The following is a 22456-nucleotide window of genomic DNA, read 5'->3' on the forward strand; positions in this document are numbered from 1 at the left end:
TGAAACCAAAGAACACATAAGAAGGCAAAAAGAATTCCTGATTTGCATTGAAAGCTTATAAGAGAGAAGGCAAAAATTTATTTGATTCCTTTTTTACTTCTACCTGCTCCACTAAGGAGAATGAGCTTCAAAGTAGAAAGGATTGAACAAAAATTGTTATCAGGGAAATGAATTATCATCATCATCATCATCATCATCATCATCATCATAGCTAATATTTATATAGTTCTTAAAGGTTTGCAAAACATTTTACAAACATCATCTAATTTTATTATAATAACCCTAAGAGATAGCTGCTATTATTATCTCCTTTTTATACTTGAGGAAATTGAGGCAAACAGAGAGTAAGTGATTATGCTCAGTTAGTTAGTAAGTATACGAGGCCAGATTTGAAGTCAGGTCTTCCTGACTCCAGATCCAACACTCTATTCACTGTGTCACCTAACTACCTACCCAAATAAGTGAAGTGATGGTAAATAAGTAGCTTGTTTAATGAGTTCAAGTTTCTAGACCTGATGAACTACATTAATTAATCAATCAACAAGAATTATTCAATACTTACTATGTGCCAGACTCTATGGTAGGTACTGGGCATACAGGCAAAAAGGAAATCATCTCTGTTACATTCTATCAGAGGAGACCTCACATTCTATCAAGGGAGAGATATGTGCATATATAATACATATTTATACAAAATAAATACGAGATACTTTTTGGAGTAAGGCACTAAGTACCTAAATAAATCAGGAAGGAGGTGGTATTTGAAATAAGCTTGAAAGAAAACACAAAATTCTATAAGGCATCAAGGAAGAGTAATTGCATTCCCACTATGGGAAATAGCCTAGAGGTAAAGACTCAGAAATAGGAGAGGGAATTCAGGTGGTGGAAAATCAAGAAGTCTGGTTGGACTACACCAAAGAGTGAATAAAGGAAAGTAATGTATCATAAGGCTAGAAAAGTAGGCTAGAACCAAACTAAGGGCTTTAAATGCTGAACAGAAGAGTATACATTTGGCCCAAAAGATAATGGCAATCACTGGTATTTATCAAGCAGGATAGTGACATTGTCAGGCCAATGCCTTTGGAATATCACTGTGGCATGTGTGACCCAACCTGAAGTAGCCCAAAAATATTGAGGGCCAAATATCTTCTGGATCTTTTATGCATGTGGTAAGATACACAGTTCCGATAAGCAGAAACATTTTTGCTTATACAAATCTGGAAACATTTTCCCCAAGAAAATTTGTCTCTCCCACCAATTTTTCTGGTAGAGACCATTATTACTATATATAGTTACTTCTACAACAATATCCTAACTAGTTTCCCCTCCAAAAGCCTCCTCTTCTCTAATCTAACCTTCCACAAAATTACAAGAGACAACAAAGATGAAAGTAAGACCCTGTGTGTGGTTACAGCAACTTCAAACTAACCTACTATTTAATTTACTTTAAAAGACTAAAGAACCCAGAAAGCATCTCAACAAGCAGGCCTCAACAAACTTTTCAAGTAGAGAGATGTGGTAGCCAAGATGGAGTATGAGTTTATCAGAAGAACCTATGGAAGAGAATGAAAGGTTATGATTAGTATTATTTCATTCCTTAGAGTATAATTAAAATAGGAACAAAATGGGGGGAATAGTTCAAGTTCAGAGTATTGGACCAGCCTCAAATTGCCTCATTGTAAAACTTGCCACTGTTATTTAACCTTGAAGTGCAAAAATTTTAATATTTGATCTTACCTAATTTGACTCCTCTCCTATGTCACCACTCCAAATTCTTGCATCAGGAAACCTTGTTTTTCACTGGATTCTATCCTGTCCCTTGAGGTGAGTTTCTGGTTTTGACCCGTCAGCCTTAACTGATTATTTCCTGCCTCTGCCTCTTTGTAACTAGTTAGTTTATCTATTTTGTTGCTGGTGTCAGGCTCCTCTGTATCATAGTCCTCTACCTATGCTGAAATTTCCCCATCTCCTTTTCTTCCCTACTCTTGGAGTAGAGAAGGTTCTGAATCACTACAGACCCAACCAGCTTCAAGAATCATCTCAACCCAGGCAATATTCTACCCCTATTCTGACCCATATAGGTAGTATAATACAACTGATTGTGAAGGATAGGGAATATAAAGTCCTGCTATGTCTTTTTTTATTTCTTGAAACATTTGACTTGGCAGAACAAAGGCAGCCTCTAAAGCAAATGTATTAACCATATATAAATTAAAACTACATGATTCTATGAGAGATGCAACTATAAAAATAATTTTATTCAATGATCCATTGAATAAAGACATCAAAAAAACACAAAAAAATAAGAAAATGTGTGCTCAATATCTGTATCTTTCAGTTAAAAAAAAATCTGTCCCATGAAGGATCCCAACCAAAAGGAAGATTCCTTGTTAATTGTGAAGTTTTCCTAACTCCGCTATTCACATATGACATTGTAATAATTACATTGAACCCCAAAACACTATAATGTCTTTACAGGGAATTCTGTAAAAATTCAAAAGAGTTTGATCCTTTAACTATGGAAAAACAAAGTGGATGAAAATGTTTATTACCTACTCTATGATAGGCTGCTGGGTAGAACACTCATTTAGTTAATTCATAAATAAATACAGGTGTATATGTGCAAAAGTAAGAGAGGGGGGTATTATGATTTCCAGGTCTAGAATTGAGTAGGAAAAAGAAATCAGGCTACATCCTATATTAGACATTGCAGAGTGTTTTAAGTGATTGCGGACTCCTTATTGACACAAAAGCCTGTCTCTTTAACTCCAATATTCTTCGAGTGACGCTATATAGCTGTGAATTATGAAATATCATAATCTTGGAGGAACCATAATTATAAGCAATGCAAAAAGCAGTGGAAAGAAGTGTTGTTGGCATATGTAGGCCATAGCACATTATCAACTATAACTCCCATTTAAGAAATGTCCTATAAGGAACAAAGAGAACATGTGTAAGTGGGAAAAGAATTGGCCCACTGATATAATAACAATAATAAACAGCAGATGGACATCCCAAGTGCCATTTTGATACAATCAAATATAATATCCCTGAAAAAGAAGTAGATATGGAGTCAGAGAACCTGGGTAAAAGTCCCAATATGCTACTCATGAATGAACACTGTCCTTGGTTTGTTAAACCAAGGGGAAGAGGGGACCAGAAGTTTTCTAATGTTCATTCCAGCTGTAAATCTCATAATTCATATAATATTAAAATGACTAAAAGTACATTAGGTTTCTTATCTATGGAGGATCTATGAAATAACATGGACAAGAATTGCATAGCATGAAAAGGCATAGATAGGTTATAGTTTTCATGGAGGAAAAGTTCACATTCATGAGCACAGGTCTTTATTTCAGGAAAATGATAATCTTCTAAGACACTCAGGGAAAAGCAGCTTGAAGAGAAACATGAAAAATTCTGGGGATCTGAAACAAAAATAGCCCCTCAAGTAAAAGAACTGAGGATGAAAGCACAGATGCAAAAGTACTTACTGGTGTTAGAGATAGCGCTAATTCACCATTTCCCAAAAGTTAACTTGAATTTAACTTAATAATTTTGTTAATAATAATGTTAATAATTTTAGGGTTATTGCTGGGAAATCTTGAATCGAAAAACTTTGTGGGACTATGGGAAATTATAAACCTAACTATTTTATCATGTCTGAAAGATATGGACATTGGTCATTGTATGAAAGGAAACACTGATTTTAGGCAAGAGAGTTCATGAGAATCCATAGCTTCATAAAGCAGCTAAAAAGTCTTGGAGAAACTGGCAAGAATGATAATTAACGAAGCTGCTTGTAGAAGAAAGAAGACCAAAGCCAAAGGAGCTGAGAGCCAAAAGAAACAAAGCAGATCTGATACCAGCTAACTAAAAACAAGGAAGCTCTACAGTAGATTCTGGTAGCTGATATGATCAGAGGAATACTTAGATACTGGGAATTGATTGGAGAAAACATTATCCTATGCTGTGAGTTGTTTGGGAAAAGACTACCTTGTCTTTCTAGTACCATCTATGAATTGAAAGAGGGAGAACCCCTCAAGGAATTATCTATGTTGCCTTTTACTACCCTTTGTGGCTTGAGAGGGGAACATCCCCTCACAGCCTAGAGAGACCTTAATAACTTTACAGATCATAGAATGACAGGGAATTGACTTCAGTGAAAGAGTGGCATGCTGTCTCAGCACCTAGCCAAGAAAGAAAGTGTCAGAAATTCTGCAAACCCCAAGATTAAGGTTGCTATTAACTAAAATAACTTAACAATCTTCAGCCGCCCAAGAGGAGCAGAAAAGCCATTTCATTCAGCAGGATGACTATGAAACTCAGAAGAGAAGCAGGTGATATAAGTCATAGACCATTCCCTCAAGAGACCACACATATACAGACCTGAAATGCAGAGTTGTGAGTTGCCCAGGACACATGGATTTACCAACTTGCGTTTTGTAAGTTTGCAGTTGATGTCCTCCCCCCACCTTCATCTCCCTAACTGTGTCTGTATTAATGGGAGAACAGGACCCAGATTTGTGGGTGGCCTATTATGCTAAGATTATTCATGCTTTTACCTGTTATTTATTAAATGTTATGCTGTGATTACTCTTGCTTTTGCCTTCTTGTATTTTATAAATATGTCATGTTTGAGAATTAATGGTGTCATTACAACATTTTAAGAAATGGGAAGCATATTCTAGGAGCACAGGAATTATAGTTGTTAATAGAGATGTCTATTTACCTCACACCAGAGTTACTCCTAAGTCCTTGAGGTTGAGTTGTGGCTATGTGACCACTCCTCTGGGAAATCATCCTAACCTGTCTATGTGGCTGCACAAGGGATAATCGAGCTAAGGACAAGAGAGTTATGAAAGAAGTATCAGTTCCATTATTGCTGTATAAAAATTGTTACTATGATTTTCAGAGCCCATAATTGAGAGTCATTAACAATCATTTGGGGTTTTAACCAAAGGAAGTTCTAATCATAGATACAAAGTTGAAAGGAACTGCTACTCCAACCTCCTCGTTTTTAAAGATGAGGAAATTGAAGCCCAGGGAGGGTAAGTGATTTGCTCAAGGTTACATAAACGGGATATGACTCCAAGTGCTCTTGCTCAAAAAAACTCTCCAAATAACTGTAAACAATGGCTCTAAACAAATTCAAAAGCACCAAGTGCTCTTGCTCTAAAACAAGTGTTCCCTACACTCTACCATGTTGCCACCACAGGGAAATTTCAACTAGCTATGCCAAATGGTTAACAATGATTTCAGCATCAGAAACCACAGATAAGTCATACCAGCAATTAATTTGATAACAATCTCAGTAGCAAAAATTTGAATTCTGTCCATCAGACAATCCAAAAGTGAGTACACAGACATCTCTCAAGGCAGTTACAGTTAGCATGAAGAACTTGGAAAACAAAGAACGAGGAACTCAGAAGTCTGGAGGGGGCGATGTAGATCTTCCTAGGATAGCTGGCTCACTGAGTACCACTATTCTTTAGGTTTTTAACTCAGTCTGCCTATGAATTCTTATACAGTGCTTGGATTGCCTAGGCTTATGCAGTCATATGGTTCAAATGCCACCTTCCTTTCTCATTATTTTGTTGCTACTGCCTTTAAAACTAAAAAATTCTTGGGATTTTGTTCATTTGAAAAATGTTTCTATATAAGTTTATTCCTCAACAGGTTAATATAGTGAAAAGAGCATCACCTAACTTAATGTTCAAATAAAGAAACTTGAGTATGGAGGTAAAGTGAATTGCAGAGGGTTAAAAAAAGAAAAAGAAAGAAAGAAAGTTGAAGTAGAAGAGAGTAACTAAAATCTAAGTTTTTTACTGAGGTCCCTGGACCATCATACTTCTGCAACTGTTAATTGAGAAGAATTAGTCAAAAGCATCATGAAATGCTTTGAAGTCTTACAAGGAGGAAATGCAACATCAGGGACAAACCCAGCTATTAAACTAAGCAGGCCATTGTCATTCTTCAAGCCTGCTCATATATCTGAGGATATAACAGGTTATAAAACTCTGCTTCACAAGAGCTCATTAAATCTTTTTTTACTGCAGTGTGATTTACAAATAATTACAGGTGATTGACATTCCATTTCAGTTATGTTGTCATTCATAATTCACTCACTTCCTCATGATTGATTTGGGAGAAAACGGATACAAGCGATATTTGTTCTTTGTGATATAAAATTAATAACAGATGCAGTGGATTTTGTCCTGATCTTTTCATATTTTTCAAATGTCAGGATCTGTTCATTTGTGCCTTCATTGCCTTGCATACTAAAGCTGTCCCTCATTCTGTGTGTTGTCCTCTCCCAAAGAAGTCATTGTTCATTTTCCAAGTGATTCAAGTTATAGTTAAATCTCTTATGGCTGACTCAATTTTTGTTTTCATTCTTTCCCTACTGATAGGGAGCAGTCAACCAAAAGTGTTTCTTGTAAAAGTACCTGAGAGATGTAGTTTAGGAATGGTTGCAGGAGAAAAAATGTGGAAAAAAAATGAATTTGGGTCTGAAATGCTGCATTTCGAAGAGAGGTGGTATGCCTGGGGACACTTCTCAAGTAGCAAGAAGTACAAAGGAAGGAAACAAGTATGAATTAAGTGCCTATTTTGTGCCAAGAGCTATGCTAAGTGATTTACAAATAACTCATGAGATCCTCACAACAACCCTAGGAGGTAGGTTCCATTAGTCTCCCTATTTTACAGTTAAGGAAACAGAGGCAGGTAGAGGTTAAGTGATTTGCCTAGGGTCACACAGCTAATGTCTGAGGCCAGATTTAAACTCAGTCTTCCTGATTCCAAGATCAGCACTCTATTCATTCTATTTAATGCACTCTACCTTCCTCTGTTTCCCAAGGCAGGCTATCTCAGGTCCAAAGGTACTATGCATGCCCATACCCAATCAAGACCATACTCCACAAATCCCCACCAATGTGTTTACTTTTCCTAGTTATCCAGAAGATGCAATTAGTTCAAATTAGTGACATTTAATTAAATAGCATAGTATTAAAAATAGCAATAAAATGTTTCTACCAGTAAACCTGAGGTACACTTTACCATAAATCCACATCGCTGGCTCACTGAGTACCACTATTCTTTTGGTTTTTAACTCAATCTGCCTATAAATTCTTACACAGTGCTTGGATTACCTAGGCTTATGCAGTCATATGGTTCAAATACCACCTTCCTTTCTCATTATTTTGTTGCTACTGCCTTTGAAACTAAAAAATTCTCGGTATTTTGTTCATTTGAAAAATGTTTCTACATAAGTTTATTTCTTAACAGGTTAATAGTGAAAAGAGCATCACCTAACTTAATGTTCAAATAAAGAAACTTGAGTGTGGAGGTAAAGTGAATTGCAGAGGGTTAAAAAAAAAGAAAGAAAGAAAAGAAAGAAAGTTGAAGTAGAAGAGAGTAACTAAAATCTAAGTTTTCTACTTAGATCCCTGGACCTAAGAGTGGAAGAGTGAGCCCAAGTTGAATGTACACATGATATAGCATACATATAAGGGATACCTATATGGGACAAACACATGGCAAGGAGGAAGGGCATTTATATAGAATCATCTTGTGCTAGGCACTATGCTAAGCGCTTTTTAAATCTCATTTGATTCACACAACCCTGTAAGGTAGGCGCTATTATTATCCCAGTTTTACAGTTGAAGAAACTAAGGCAAACGGAGGTTAAGTGACTTCCCCAGGGTCACACAGCTAATAAGTGCCCAAAGTCAGATTTGAACCCAAATCTTCCTGACTCAAGGCACAGTCTATACATTGGGCTACTGTTTGCTCAGTTCACATCTCCAGCGTGGCAAGGCCATCTATGTCTTCTAGTGATGTCATTAGGTTTCTCCCACATCCCTTTCCCCCACTTGTCTCATATAGTATGTAGTTTCTGCTAAGCATGTAGGTGAGGTGGTGATTATCTTCTGGGCATTTCTTCCTGATAGTCTCACATGCCAACTACTGGTTCAGCTCTGCTGGTTCTGTGGTTGTTAATGATTGCTGCCAGGTATAGCTCTACCAGGCATGAGACCATAGGATGACAGGATCATAGTTTTAGAGTTGGAAGAGATCTCAGAATTCACTTTGTCCAACTTGTTCATTTTACAGATTAGGAACTGATGCCCTTGAGGCTAAAGTGATTTGTCCAAAGTCCCCCAGGTGGTAAGCAGCAGAGTCAGGATTTGAATCCAAGTTGTCTGACTCCAGATGCAATACTGGATGTAGGGTATAGAATAGGTGTGGGGAACCTGCAGCCCTGAGACCACATATGGCCTTCTAGGTCCTTGGGTATAGCGTTTTAACTGAGTCCAACTTTAATAGAACAAATCTTTTTATTAAGGGGATTTGTTTCGCGAAGTTTAGATTCAGTCAAAGGGCCATACTTGAGGACCTGGAGGGCCTGAAGGCCCCAGGTTCCCCACCCCTGGGATAGAATATTGGGATTATTGGGATTAAGCAACATAGACTGCAGCAGAAGGCTGGTAAGTCTGAAGTGGATGGTTTGTGCTGCTCATAAGACCAGTCTTTACTCCAGTCTCTGAGAAAGAGGTGCTTTTTTTTCCTTGCCAAAGCAAATCCCACTACCTGAGACCTTAACCCCATACCTTCCTGTCTCTTCTAGCAGCTTGTCTTATCAATCATTCTCTCCATCATTAATCTCCAATTGCTTCCCATATAATGGGTCTTTCCCTGATACTTTTGAGTATGTTCAGGTCTACTACCTCCTAAAAAAATAAATAAAAAATAAAAATTGCTTGAGCCCACCATCTCCTCGAGTCATTATATTATAACCTCTCCTTCTTTTCATAGCCAAACTCCTAGCAAAAGCTGTCTACACTCATTTCATCAAGTTTACCCACTTCTGACCCCATTGGTTCTTGATCCAGCCTCCTCAATCAACTGACCTTCTATCCTTGGAGTTATCTTTGAATCTTCTTTTTTCCTCCCTCCCATATCAATCAGTTGACGAGTCTTTTCAATTTGACCTCAATATTTCTCCCATCTATACCCTTAACTCTGATCACACAGGAACTACTTATATTGCAGGTCTTCATCAGCTTTCATCAGCATATTAATTGATCTCACTATTTTCAGAATTTTCCTTCTCCAATCCATCCTCTGTCTCTGTGTAAGCTACTAAAATATTCTTCCTAAGGCACAAGCCTACCTATGTCATCCTGTTGCTCAAAAACCTTCCATGGTTCCCTGTTATCCATAGGATAAAATACAAATTCTTTAGCCTGACAATTAGGACTCTCAACAATAAGACTTCCATATTCCTTCCCAGCCTTATTTCATGGTACTCTTCTTTTTTTTTTTTTTTTTTTTGGCTAGGCAATGAGGTTAGGCGACTTGCCCAGAGTCACACAGTTAGTTAAATGTCAAGTGTCTAAGGCCGGATTTGAACTCAGGTCCTTCTAACTCCAGGGCTGTTGCTCTATCCACTGTGCCATTTAGCTGCTCCCATATTACTCTTAATATTACTCTCATATTACTTCATAAACTCTACCTCCTAAACAAATTCTGGCCTTCATTATTATCTTCCTCCCACTGAAACCTTAAATTCTGTTGATTGGTCTTCTGTCTTGTGACATGAACTTTCTCCTTATCCTTCCAGGAACCCATCTCCTCACCATGCCACCTACACCACAGCCATCATCCTTATCTTGTCCACTCCCTTTCTCTCCCCCCATATCCCCACTGCAACTGTGGACTCTGCCCCGGGAAGCCAGTCTCTGATAGGTGCACTTTCACCTTCTCATGACCAGAGCCACCACCATTTCCTGAATATATTCTCACTATGCTCCTCCCTATAAACTCCTACTTTTCAAATCCTCTTTATGTTTTCTACCCCATTAGAATATAAGCCTTGAAGTCAAGGAGTTTTATATGTCTTGCTTTGATCTGTATCCACAGCACTTAACACAGTGACTAGTAAATCGAAAGCACTTAAAATATAATGCTTTATCTATCTGTTCCCCAAGTCATATATTCCAATCCCCAACTCTATACATTCAAACAAGTCTCATAATTGGAATACATTCCCTTCACATTTCTACCTCAACATGGCACGTCTTCCTTGAAGCTTTTCCTATTGTTTAATGCTTTAGATCTTCCTTGATTTTTCCTTGTACTAGATTTATTAGTTTACATGTTGTTCCCCAAACCATGACAGAAGAATGTAAGCTTTTTGAAGCTTGTTGTATTATTTTCCTGGTATCCTCCACCCTAAAAAGTGGTTTGGACATAGTAAATGAATAATGTTCATCGAAGTGAAGTGAAGTGAATCGAACCTACCCAACCTAAATGCAAACCTAACTTTCCCAAAAGACACTGGTACCCCTCACTGCCTCTCTAAAAGAGAACTGACTGGTCACCTTCATTCTGTGTCTCCTCATTTATAATTCATTCCATCTATTTTAGATATAGTGTTCTGATTAAAACAATAGAGAGCAGGTCCAAGTTCTAATTTTAGCACTTAGCTATTCAACTAAGAGTACCATTCCTAGCCTTTCTAATCCTTAGCTTCTTCTTCTGTAAAATAGGAGTATTAACACTTGCCTCAAGGCAGTAGTTAAAAAATAATTGAAAAGAGGGAAGGCACTAGAATTAAAAGGGATTGGGGAAGGCTTCTTGACAGCATTTCTTAGTCTGTGGGTAGAGACCACATGTGGGGTCAAATAATTGAATGTTGGAGTCACAAAAAACTTGGCAACAGTAAAAGGTTTCTGAACACACAGTGACCAAAAATTAATTCAAAATCAAACGTGTAACAAATCTTGGTGTTTGCCCATGTTGTATCATTCAACTTCACTCCTGCTTTGGTTCTGAACACATAGCATGAGCACTTTGCACTGCACATGCCATCACACCATGCATCACGAGCCAATGCTGCCAGAAACACCTTAGCTCACATTTGAAACTATTGTATGTTATGAATTGCAGTGTATTTACTGTACATACAAAATCATTAAATGAAATTTCTCTTGGGAATTAGGACAGAATTTCCAACAGTTTTTGAAATGGCCCCAAACATACTTCTGACATTTTGTACTACGTATTTATGCGAAGTGACATTCACAGCATTGAAAATTATAAAATCAAAATATGAATCAACTCTAAAAAAAATTGAAGATTCTCTATGTCCTGCAGTATTAAATATTCTGCCAAGATTTAATTCTTTATGTAAAAACAAACAAGCACATCCATCTCATTAGTATGCAAATTGCTTTCATCTTTAATAAATGGTAAAATTACATGTATGTGTATATATATACCAAAGAATTGTTTTAAAATAAATTTCTTTATGATTTATTATCAGTAAATGTTTGATTTGTATATTTACTTCATATACCTACATACCCAGGGTCGCATAAAAATTTTTCAGGAGAAAAGGGGTCACGAGTAGAAAAAGTTTAAGAAACCCTACTATAGATGGTGAAATTTTAGTTAGGACTTAAAGTCCTAAGATCAGTAGTAGGAATGGAGGAGGGAGATCATTCTTGGCATGGAGGAGAGCCAGGGAGAATGTCTAGAGCCTAGAGATGGAGAGTCTTGTTCATGGAATGGACAGAAGACCTGGATTGAAGAGTACATAATGGGAAGTAAGATATATGATGACTGGAAATGTAGGAGGGGTCTAGATTACGAAAGGCTTTGAATGCCAGAGTATTTTGTAATTGCTCCTGGTGGCAATAGGAAGCCACTGAGATTCATTGAGTAGGAGTATGACATGATTCGACCTGAATTTTAGCAAAATCACTTTAATGATTGAATGCAGGATAAGCTGTAGTGGGGAAAGACTTGAGGCAGGCAGATCCACCTGCAAGCTGTTACAATAATCAAGGTATGAGGTGATAAGCACCTGTACTAGAATGGTAGTAGCATCAGAGAAGAAAAAGGATCATATTTGAGAAATGTTGTGAAGGTGAAATCAACAGACCTTGACAACAACTTGAATATGAGGGAGGGAATGGTGGGTGGTGAGACATAGTGGAGAATCCAGTGCAACTCCTAGATTATGAGCCTGAGGGACTGGGAGAATGATGTTGCCCTCTATTATAATAGGGAAGGTAAGAGGAAGGGAACAATTTAGGAGTTCTGCTTTGTACACAATGAGTTTAAGATGTCTACTGGACATCTTGTCTGAAAGGCAGTTAGAAATGCAAGATTGGAGGTCAATAGAGAGGTTGAGGCAGGATAAGTAGATTTGACAATCATCAGCATAGAGTTGGTAATTAAATTCATGGGAACTTATGAGATCCATGCGTAAGGCAGTGTAGAAGGAAAGTATGAGGCAGCTAGATGGTTCAGTGGATAGAGGACTAGGCCTGAAGTCAGGACGACTCCAGAGTTCAAATCTGGCTTCAAACACTTACTAGATATGTGACCCTGCGCAAGTCACTTAACCTCCGTTTGCCTTGATTCACTAAAGAAAGAATTGGCAAACCATTCTATTACTTTTGCCAAGAAAATCATTTGGACAGCATTAGCATTCTATGGTCCACAGGGTCATGAAGAGTCAGACATGACTGAATGAGTAGACAACATAAAGAGAATATGGCCATGAAAGAACCCTGAGAGACATCTACGGTTAGAGGTTGTGATGTGGAGGAGGATTTAGCAAAGGAGACAGAGAAGGAGCAGTCAGATCAGTAAAAGGATAACCAGGAGAGTGTGGTGTCCTGAAAACCTAGAGAGAAGAGAGTATCAAGGAGAAGAGAATGATGAGTAATGTCAAAGGCTTCTGAAAAATCAGGGATAATGAGAATTTAGAAAAGGCCATTGCAGGGCAGCTAGGTGGCACAGTGGATAGAGCTCCAGCAATGGAGTCATGAGGTCCTGAGTTCAAATCTGGCCTCAGACACTTGACATTTACTAGCTGTGTGACCCTGGGCAAGTCGCTTAACCCCAATTGCCTAAGCAAAAAAAAAAAAAGGTCATTGGATTTGGCAAATAAGAGATCAACAGTGAGCCAGATTGTAAGGGGTTAAGGAAATAGTTGGAGGAGAGAAAGTGGGGGCACCTATTGCAAATGACCTTTTTGAGGAGTTTAGCTACAAAAGCTTTATATAAGAGATATAAGACAATAGTTATCAAATAGGAAAGGGTTAAGCATGATGCTTTTCACAGAATAGAAGAAACATGGGCATATTCATAGGCAGTAGAAAATGAGCCAGGAAAGAAAGAGAGATTGAAAATAGGTGAAAGAGTGGGAATGACAGTGGGGGCAATCTATTGGAGGAGACAGGATGGAATGGGATCACTTGAACAATGGAAGCATTGCCTTAAGTGAGGAATAAGGCCACTTTATCTTGTGAGACAAGGGGGTAGGAGGAAATTGTTGCAGAAGGCACCATAATGATTGGAGGTAAGAAAGAGGGGAGAAAAGGGAGTTCACAGTGTGACGTCAATTTTTTTTCTATAAAATATGAGACAAGGTTTTCAGATGAGGGAGTAGGTGGTGGGAGATTTGAGGAGGGTTGAAAAAGTTTGGAAGAGTTGCTGTGCACAGTGGGATAGTGACTTGATAATGGTATAATATGATTACCTAGCAGCAGTGAGGGCCCAACTGAGGTATGTAGCATAATTTATAGTGGACTCAGGGAGAACAGTTGCATGGTTTTCTTGACTTTCATTCAGCCGCATGTGTTATGAGTCAAAGTGACTAATTGTGGAAGTGATTCGAGGTTAGGCATAACCAGCAATATGATAAGGAGGGTGAACAAGGAGGTGGTACATTGGTGAGTGATGCCAAGATCAAAGGTATGACCTCTTTTGTGTGTGACTGAGGTGGGTGGAGGAATAGCTCACGGGAGATTCATAGGTCGAGGAAATGAATGGTGGTATTTGAGGGAGAATCGATATTTATGCTGAAGTGTCTTAGTGGAAGCAGGATTTGGGGAGGAGAGAAAAAGCACAAGCCAGGTATCAAACTCATTGAAGAAGGAACGGGAATGACCTAGGACACTGTAGAGAACAACTACTTCTAGCTATGGATGTATAATCTCTGAATTCTGACATTTAAACAGTAGAGTTTTTGATTATCTGTACTTTGGATTTATTTCTATTGTTTATCTATGGATTGTTTTGATCAGTATTTTATTCACTGTTTCTAATATTTCTGTGCAATTTTCTTGTATGATTTTCTACTGTAGTAATCAGGTATTTTAGTTTATTTTGATTTTGTAGAAGACCTATGAGACTTAAATTATCTTTCTAATCCTGTCTTCAAGGTCAGTTTGCTTTGATTTGAACAAACTCGTGTATAACTTGAATGAATGTTATGTTTTTTATTCTGTTCTGTCATGTTTTCTCCCACTTCTGTATTTTTTCTTATTACAAATCTTTGTCAGAGCCTCTACTGTTTTGGAAAGAGATTCTCTGTTGTGTTCAAAATTGCCTATTCTTTTGTTTGTCTTACTGATTTATTCTTTAAAAGCCCTGATTTCCATCCTTATTTCTGTGCTAATTTACATTCTAATTGCTCCTTTTAATTATTCTATATCTCTTCTGAACCATTCCAGTACTTCTTCCTGTTGTTCTATTACTGCTGATGGTTCATAGCCCTTATTCTTTTATTTTCTTTTACACTGGAGTTTTTCTGGGTTCTTTTCCTTCACTGCATACCATTTATTATTTTAATGTGTACTTTTCAAGATAGTATGCTAGTTTTTCCTTCTTTTTTATATGTCTCACTTCTGGTTTATCTACTTTGGAACTGGACTTGTACCCAACCTTTCTTTCTAGACTTTTTTGCCTTATGTCTTTTCTCAATGATTTCAAGCCCCTTTACTATTTGATCCCTTCAGAACCAACTGACAGCTGTTTTCTCCTTTACAGACCAGGGTTATGTAGATTCAATTACCTCCTCCCGTGAGGGGAGAAATAGTACAACTGCATCCCTGCTGCATGGAATCTTCAGAGAAACAATCAAAATTGAATTAGTACCCTCTCTTCCCACACTATAAAACTTCCCCCAGCCAACTCTTCCAAATCCACAGTTATTTTTCTTTCCATTGCAGAGCAATGCAAATTCAATACTCTCATCCTGAAGTTTTTTTGGGGGGAGAGGGAGGAGATGAGCAGGGAGCAGAATCAGATTGGGTCATGTCACAGAAGGAACAGGATAAAAGCCAGAATAGCCAATGCTCAAAATGAAAGCCTGTCAGTTAGTCAAAATGGGCCTAATGCAGTGTTGGAGAAGTTATGGAGACTAGGTCCTTTAGCCATCCCTCCATTCTTATTTTAAAAGAATTGCTTTTCTGTGGAAATATTTCCAATAATCTCTTCTTTTCTTCTAATTTTATTTGTTCTAATTAATTTGCTTTATTTGGCACATTTCTCATTATTTTGAGACAATGAGGGTGGGAGTTATGCTAAGAACCTCTCTTCCATCTCCTTAGTGTAACTCCTGTCCCAAAGTTATAACTGCTTAATTCAGAAATTACGCAGTTATAATTTTGATCAAAAATATATTGAATTGTCCCACAAAAAAGCTGATATTGAGCGAATTTTAAAAATACAACCTAATAGTATCTAATTTTGAAAGATGAACATGAATTTAAGACCATGTGTTGTTCAATCAATTGCAGTCAATTGGGATTTTCTTGGCAAAGATAATGGAGTGGGTTGCCATTTCCTTCTCCAGCTCATTTTACAGATGAGAAAACTAAAGTAAGCAGGGTTAAGTGATTTTCCCAGTGACACAGATAGCAAGCCTCTGAGGCCAGATTTGAACCCAGGAAGATGGGTCTCCTGACTCCAGGGCCAACACTGTATCCACTGCACCACTTAGCTGCCCCATAGGAAGAAAATTGGCCATGCTTCAGCTGACTCCAGAACATCCAGAATCTTACTGATGATATCATACAACTTAGTGTATTTAAGCAATCATTAACAATTTAATAATTCTCAAACATGTCTATACCATGCTTCCTCCACTACTGAAATTACCCCTTTCTTGCCCTGACTAGACCCTGGAAATCAGATCCAAGGACTCCAAGCTCTGATAGCTGAACTTTTGACTTACTTTGGCCAGAACTAGGCTTCCGAGTCACTATACAACCATGACACTTCTACTCTTTTCTAGCTCCCCTTTATGTACTCTCTTCTCTCATTAGAACATAACCTCCCTCCCTTGAGGACAGGATCTGTCTTGCTTGATTTTACACACACACACACACACACACACACACACAGAGTCCTCATCCATTAAAAAAAAAGAGAGAGAGACTGGACTAAATGACTTCTAATGTCTTTTCCAGCTGTAATTTATGGTCTCTAATAAAATTTATAATAAGATAGTTGACTAAAAAGCAAAAAGAATTACATATAAAATTAATAATAATGTGGAATCAATAATTCACTAATAAAATATGTTAAGTAAAACTAAAAAAATTATAGTCACAAAGACTTCTGAAAAAATGGATTTGATAGGTCGAGAGAACTGAATCAGAAAAGTAAGGAATATCTATTTTTTTCAATTATACATAAACCATTCACAAAAATTGGTCACATCCTACTGTACAAAGCAGTTACAGGTAAGTTCATAAAGACAGAAATTGTAAGCACTACATATATGGTTCATAATGGTCAAAAATAGTGGACAAGGAAAATCAGATCAAAATATGTAGGCCTATATTGGGAATAAAATTACTTGATTAATGCTTTGAAGAATCAAAGAATAAATTATAGAAATGTTATTAGATTATATTAAGAATGACAATATAAATAAAACATGAAAAAACATATACAAATTAAGAGATGCAACCAAAAGAATATACAAAAGTAAATCTATGGCCCCATGCACTTTCATTCACAAGACATGAAAAAAAAAGTTAATGAGCCGAATCAATTCAAGGAAATTAGAAAATAGAAAAAAAAATACAAAAAGCAAATAAAATAAAGAATTATCTAACTAAAAGGAAGAATCATTAAAAATTGCAATACTGAATTGGGACTTTGATTTCATTGGTGTAAGTACTTCCTAGATTGGTTCGGATCATAACTTGTTCAAGCTCTCCATTGCTACATTACACTTGGTCATATCTATCCATAAATCTTCCTCAGATATCAGAAATTTTCTTGGCACTATGTGGCTACTCTTTCAGCATAAAGGATATATATATATATATATATATATATATATATATATGTATGTATTATGTAATCCTTTTCAATTGTGTCAAAAAATCAGAAATTGAGCCTCCTGAGCAGATCTTAAAAGGAGTGATACTGGTTCTGTCTGTCTTCCTTTCATCTAAGGATGTGAGGATTTTGAAATTCTCTCTTTTAACCCCTTTTTTAATCTCTTCCCTCTTTTTAACCTCCCCCTGAGAAAAGAAAAGAGCTCATCTCCCCTACCTAGGCAGCTACAGTGACTTCTCCCAAATGACAACACTTACATATCCTGCCCAGCTGAACCTGGGCCTGGACCTTGATATTATTCTTCTGTTGATGTTTCTTTCCTTGCGCATAGATGTCTGAGCATGAACTTTGGCAGGTGAGGATGGTTACTTTAAGAATGTAAGGATTCCTGAGTACTTCATTGTGCCGGTCGCGCTGTGCACTCTTCTCCTGTAAGGAGCAGGCTGCCAGAGTCATACTTACCAGTCTTCGGAGCCCACCTGGATAAATACAGAGACGAGCTGATCAGGAGGTGCAAACACTCGAGCTTTATTCAGAGGCCATCACAGCAAGGCCAAGCAGGAAAGCAAGAGCAAGAGAGCAGGAGCAAGAGAGAGCGAACTCCGACCCCTACCGCCCTTATATACCTTCCTAGCCCCTCCTCCTCAGCCCGCCTACCAGTGAATGATTGTAGGATCAGATACCGGAAGGGGATGTCTGGGGTTAGCGCTGCACCAAGGGAGAGGACGTGACAAAGGGAGCTAGGCCCAGATACCAGAAGGAGACGTCTGGGGTTAGCGCTGCACCTAGGGAGAGGACTAGACAAAGGGAGCTCGTTCTCTGCCGTCCCACTCCCACGTGGCACAGCCCCCTGCCTCAGGAGCACATGCTCTGGCTACTTCCCCATATCCTGTTCCTACCCCAGTTCACCACAACTCCACATGGCACAGCCCCCTGCCTCAGGAGTGTGAGCTCCAGTTACTTCCTAATATCTTGTCCCTGCCCCATCTTGCCACAACCCCCACGTGGCACATAGCCAACATCAGACAATCCCTCACACCTCATTCTGAGCTTACTGTCAGAACTAAGAGTTTTCTGCCACTAGACCCTTCTCAGAGGAGAAGATGACACTCACAAGAGGATGAGCCCGACTGTACCTTGGCTTGTTAGAAGATGTGGAGTTTAAGGGAGTTGTTATGACACTGTAGAGCCAAGGTGAAGGTGAAACAGTATTTTAGCAATTTTCTTTTTTTAAAGTTTTAAGTATTAATTTCTCAGAAGACTATACAGAACTTATAGAATACTGCTTTTAGTGTTTGTCAATGCACAGTTATCAGTCTTTTGTACTTTAAACTTTTATTTTGTTAGTATCAAATTAACAGTTATCTAATCTAAATTATGCATTGAGTACATTTCTAGAAGGGGTGCTTTCTAATCCCTTTTAGAAGACCCTAGACATGAAAGAAAACTAAACTTTAAGTCATTTTCCCTGGTGTTCCAAAGTTGGTGCATAAAGAGCTAGAGAAAGTGAAAATAATCCAACCTCTCTCTTTTTAAGGTAAGTCTTCCCCAGGACTGAATCTAGCAGCTTGTGTGAAAATACAATTGGGGTCACTTGGCGGGAAAGAGAAGTCCAGATACCCTGGGCCCAGCACCAGGCTGTATATTAGCATTTAATTTTCTTAAGAAAAAAATGTGATGGAGATAGCGTGGGATTTGTTTAAACCTAATGGCCAAGAGTCTGATACCGTTAAAATGGAGAAACAACATTTTGCTTAAAGTCATCTTAGGGAAACGATATCAATAGTCTAGGGAAGAAGTGGTGAGGACCTGAATTAGTGCTGAGGCTGTGTGAGTGGAAAGAAAGGAGATGTTATGAATATGTTATAAGGAAACAAGAAGATAAGGCAACTGACTGGATATGTGGGATGAGTGATAGTAAAGAGTCGAACATGATGACATTGAGATTGCAATACTGGGTGATTGGGCAGATGTTGCTGGCTTTGACAATAATAGGGACATTTGAACTTCCTATCCAAAGGGGTTGTATTGAGCGAATCAATAGAAATTGAATCAAAATAATGAACGGCTTCGGTAAAGTAGCAGGATGCAACAAAAATCCATAGAAATCATTAGCATTTTTATATTTTAACCAAACCCAGTAAAAATTAAATTTAAAATAATAATATAATGGATTAAATATTTAGTAGTTAAGCTATCAAGACACACAGGAAAAATATAGTTATATAAATACAACTATAAGACAATCTTCCCAAAAATAAAGATAAACACTTGGTGTGATACTCAATCTACATTTCTGAGTCATGCCAGTATAGGGGGAGAAAAGTGCTGATATTATCCAAACTATTCTACAGATATAGCAGTATAATAAAAATACTGAGGGGATACTTTATAAAATTAGACAAAATAACGATATTCTTGTAGATAAAAAAAAACAAGAATATCTAGGGAAATAATGGAAAACGGATTTCAAATTGTGTACAAAGCTATAATTATCAACATTATCTAATACTAGAGGAAAAACATTAGATTAGTAAGACTAGAATTGATTGGTTGATGGACACTTGTGCTCACATTCACCTTGAAATATTAGTAGATTTTATTACTTAACAAGTGGGGTGAGATTACTTGACTGAGTAACTAATCCACTCCTCCCTTACACTGTTATAGCTTAATAGGCATCTTAGTTTTTAGGCATGAAAACTTCAAGGATTCAGATGAAAGTTTCTCATATCTATAAGTCATCCCAAGAGGGACAGGAAACTCTCAAGATTGAAATTCTGAAGACACAAAGAAAAACAATTACATTGAAAAGGAAAAAGGCAATTGTCCAAACAGATTAATGTGGATGTACAGGGAAATAATCAACCAAATTTAATCTTAAAGAGCCATGTACAGAAGAGGGAAAAGATGGCAGGAAATAAAGAATGAATACAAAAATGTGTCATGATAGAGTAAGAGTAGTGTGAGGAGTGTTAATCCGCAGATCTGAGGTTGGCAAGGAAAACTAAGAATTTTCTTTAGTTCTATTGCAAAAAAAAAAAAGAGGAAGATTAAGAAGGGATTGGACTACTGCTCAGGGTGGATAATAGCAGAAAATAGTAAATAAATAAATAAATAAATAAACTGTCTTCTCTGCCAAGGTGAATGAATTGACAGGAAAACTTCATTGGTCCTCTTTGAGAACGAAGCAGGAACAACAGCAACATTTTTTTTAATTGAAGCAAACTGAATTTAACATCTAGTCTAGACAAGATGGGGTTAATAAACATTGAGAATAAGATCTAGTAGATCAACCAGCTCTAAAAGAGAAACTAAGAAAAGGTAAAACCTACTTCCTCCTCAGGTGTACCTGAAAAAATTGAATTAACCAATGCTACTGCCTATGGAAACTTTTCTAAATTTCCCCCTTGATTTGTTATTTAAACTCCATGTTCTATGTGGTTCGTAATAGTTAGGAAACTGCTGAAATACCTAAATAAAAAAGAGAGTATGATTTTCTCAGGGAATGAGGGAAGGAAAGAAGCCCATTTCCTCACTCCCAAATCAAGCTGGATCTGGATGCCAAGTAGGCAACAGAGAGGTGACAATGACAGACAGAAACCAGTAGAGGCCACCAGTAAGCCAAGTTTGTTGATAGAGGAGAAGAATGGGATCATGAAGGAAGGGGCTATCTCTAAAAGGCTTATTGCTATGAAAATTTTAGAGTTGAAAGGAAGTTTAGAAATTATATAATCCAATCCCTTCCATCTGTAGGTGAAGCCTGAAGAATCAAAGTGACCTTGCCCAAGGTCACACAGAGTGGTGGTATCTGAGTTAGTTTCCACCAGAGCACAGATTTCTTGATGCCCAAGCCAGGTTTACCATATTAAATTTAGAGATGATAACTGCCCTAAAACTTAGACTTGCAGCCCTTAAGCTAATACATTTCATAACCACAGTCACATACATAACATATATTTTTATAAAACTGAAAAAATCCATATCTGGAAACTGCCTTGAAAAAGTAAAATTTTAGAAACTATTACTTTCAAGCTCAAAAAAAAGGTTACTAAGCTGGGATCCCTGCAGAGAGCAGTTTGGGAACCCATTTTGGTACGCAAAGAATTTGAACAATGGTTTCAGAAGAAACATTTCAAGTTTGCAGTTAATACTAAATTGAGAGAGACAGCAAATAATGAGAAACAATGCAGGCAGATAAAAGAGGTTTGGATATTTCAAATAGCTACCAAGCTAATAAATGCAAATGAAGTTCAGTTCAGATAAGCATAGAATTATGAGTCTGGAAGCAAAGAAAAAAAATAAGGACTATCTGCTTAATGGAAATGAGCTACACTGTACTGACCAAGAATGAGATCCAGGGAATTATTGTGAAAGAAATCCCTAAAGCTTTCAGTAAACTTCATGGCTATGGGGAAGAAAGAAGATGAGAGGCTGTATTAAAATACAACACACAATGATCAAGGCATGTCCCATATTGGACTGAAATGAACTAAAGCCAGAAAAGTTAAAGATATGCTTTTTTAAAAAAAATTAAATCAACATAAAAAAAATTAACACTTTATGATCTTATTCTCATTGTGACAGACCCTGCTTTGCTGATTTTCCCTTTAACCCTATGCGTTTCTCAAGATTGGGAGTGCAGGTGTGTTAGGAGACAGGGAGAGTCAACTGGACCTGTGCTTGCAGTGGTGTAAGAACTACCAGTGTAGAACAACAAATGCAACTAATAGCCTAATTCCTGGTATACTAAGGGGTTAAATGACTTACCCATGTTCACCTAGCCAAGATGTCTCAAAAATAAGCATTGAACCCAGGTGCTTCTGACCCCAAAGTCAATTCTTTATTCTAGTTCCCACACTGCACCTTCTCCTAAGTTTACAAGAACATTATTTCCTAATGTTTTCTAAACTTTCAAATCACGTCATAAAAATTAACAAAACACTGTCATCAAGCCCCATGGGTTGTTATCCATCAAAAACTTCAGAAAATGCTTTGACTCTTCATAAGAATAAAATAGTGACTCACTCTACCAAATCCCTGACCTTGTACCTTACCTAATAAGACTAGATTCATAGCTCTTCTAATAGCAAAAGCACTTCAAAGGATTATTTGATCAAGTCTGTACATTGAAGGCAGGTCAGGTGTTATCTCCATTTTACAGATGAGTCAGCTGTGGCCATATAAAATAGCTTTTTATGAATAGTATATATTGAAGCAATAGAGTCAGTGAGCATTTTAAGTGCCTTCTATGTGTCTGGCACAGTGATAATGCTGTAAGTAACAAAGACAAAACAGT

This window comes from Vombatus ursinus, unplaced genomic scaffold (genome assembly GCF_900497805.2).
Source record: "Vombatus ursinus unplaced genomic scaffold, bare-nosed wombat genome assembly UNPS02000582.1, whole genome shotgun sequence".
NCBI classification, from domain to species: domain Eukaryota; kingdom Metazoa; phylum Chordata; class Mammalia; order Diprotodontia; family Vombatidae; genus Vombatus; species Vombatus ursinus.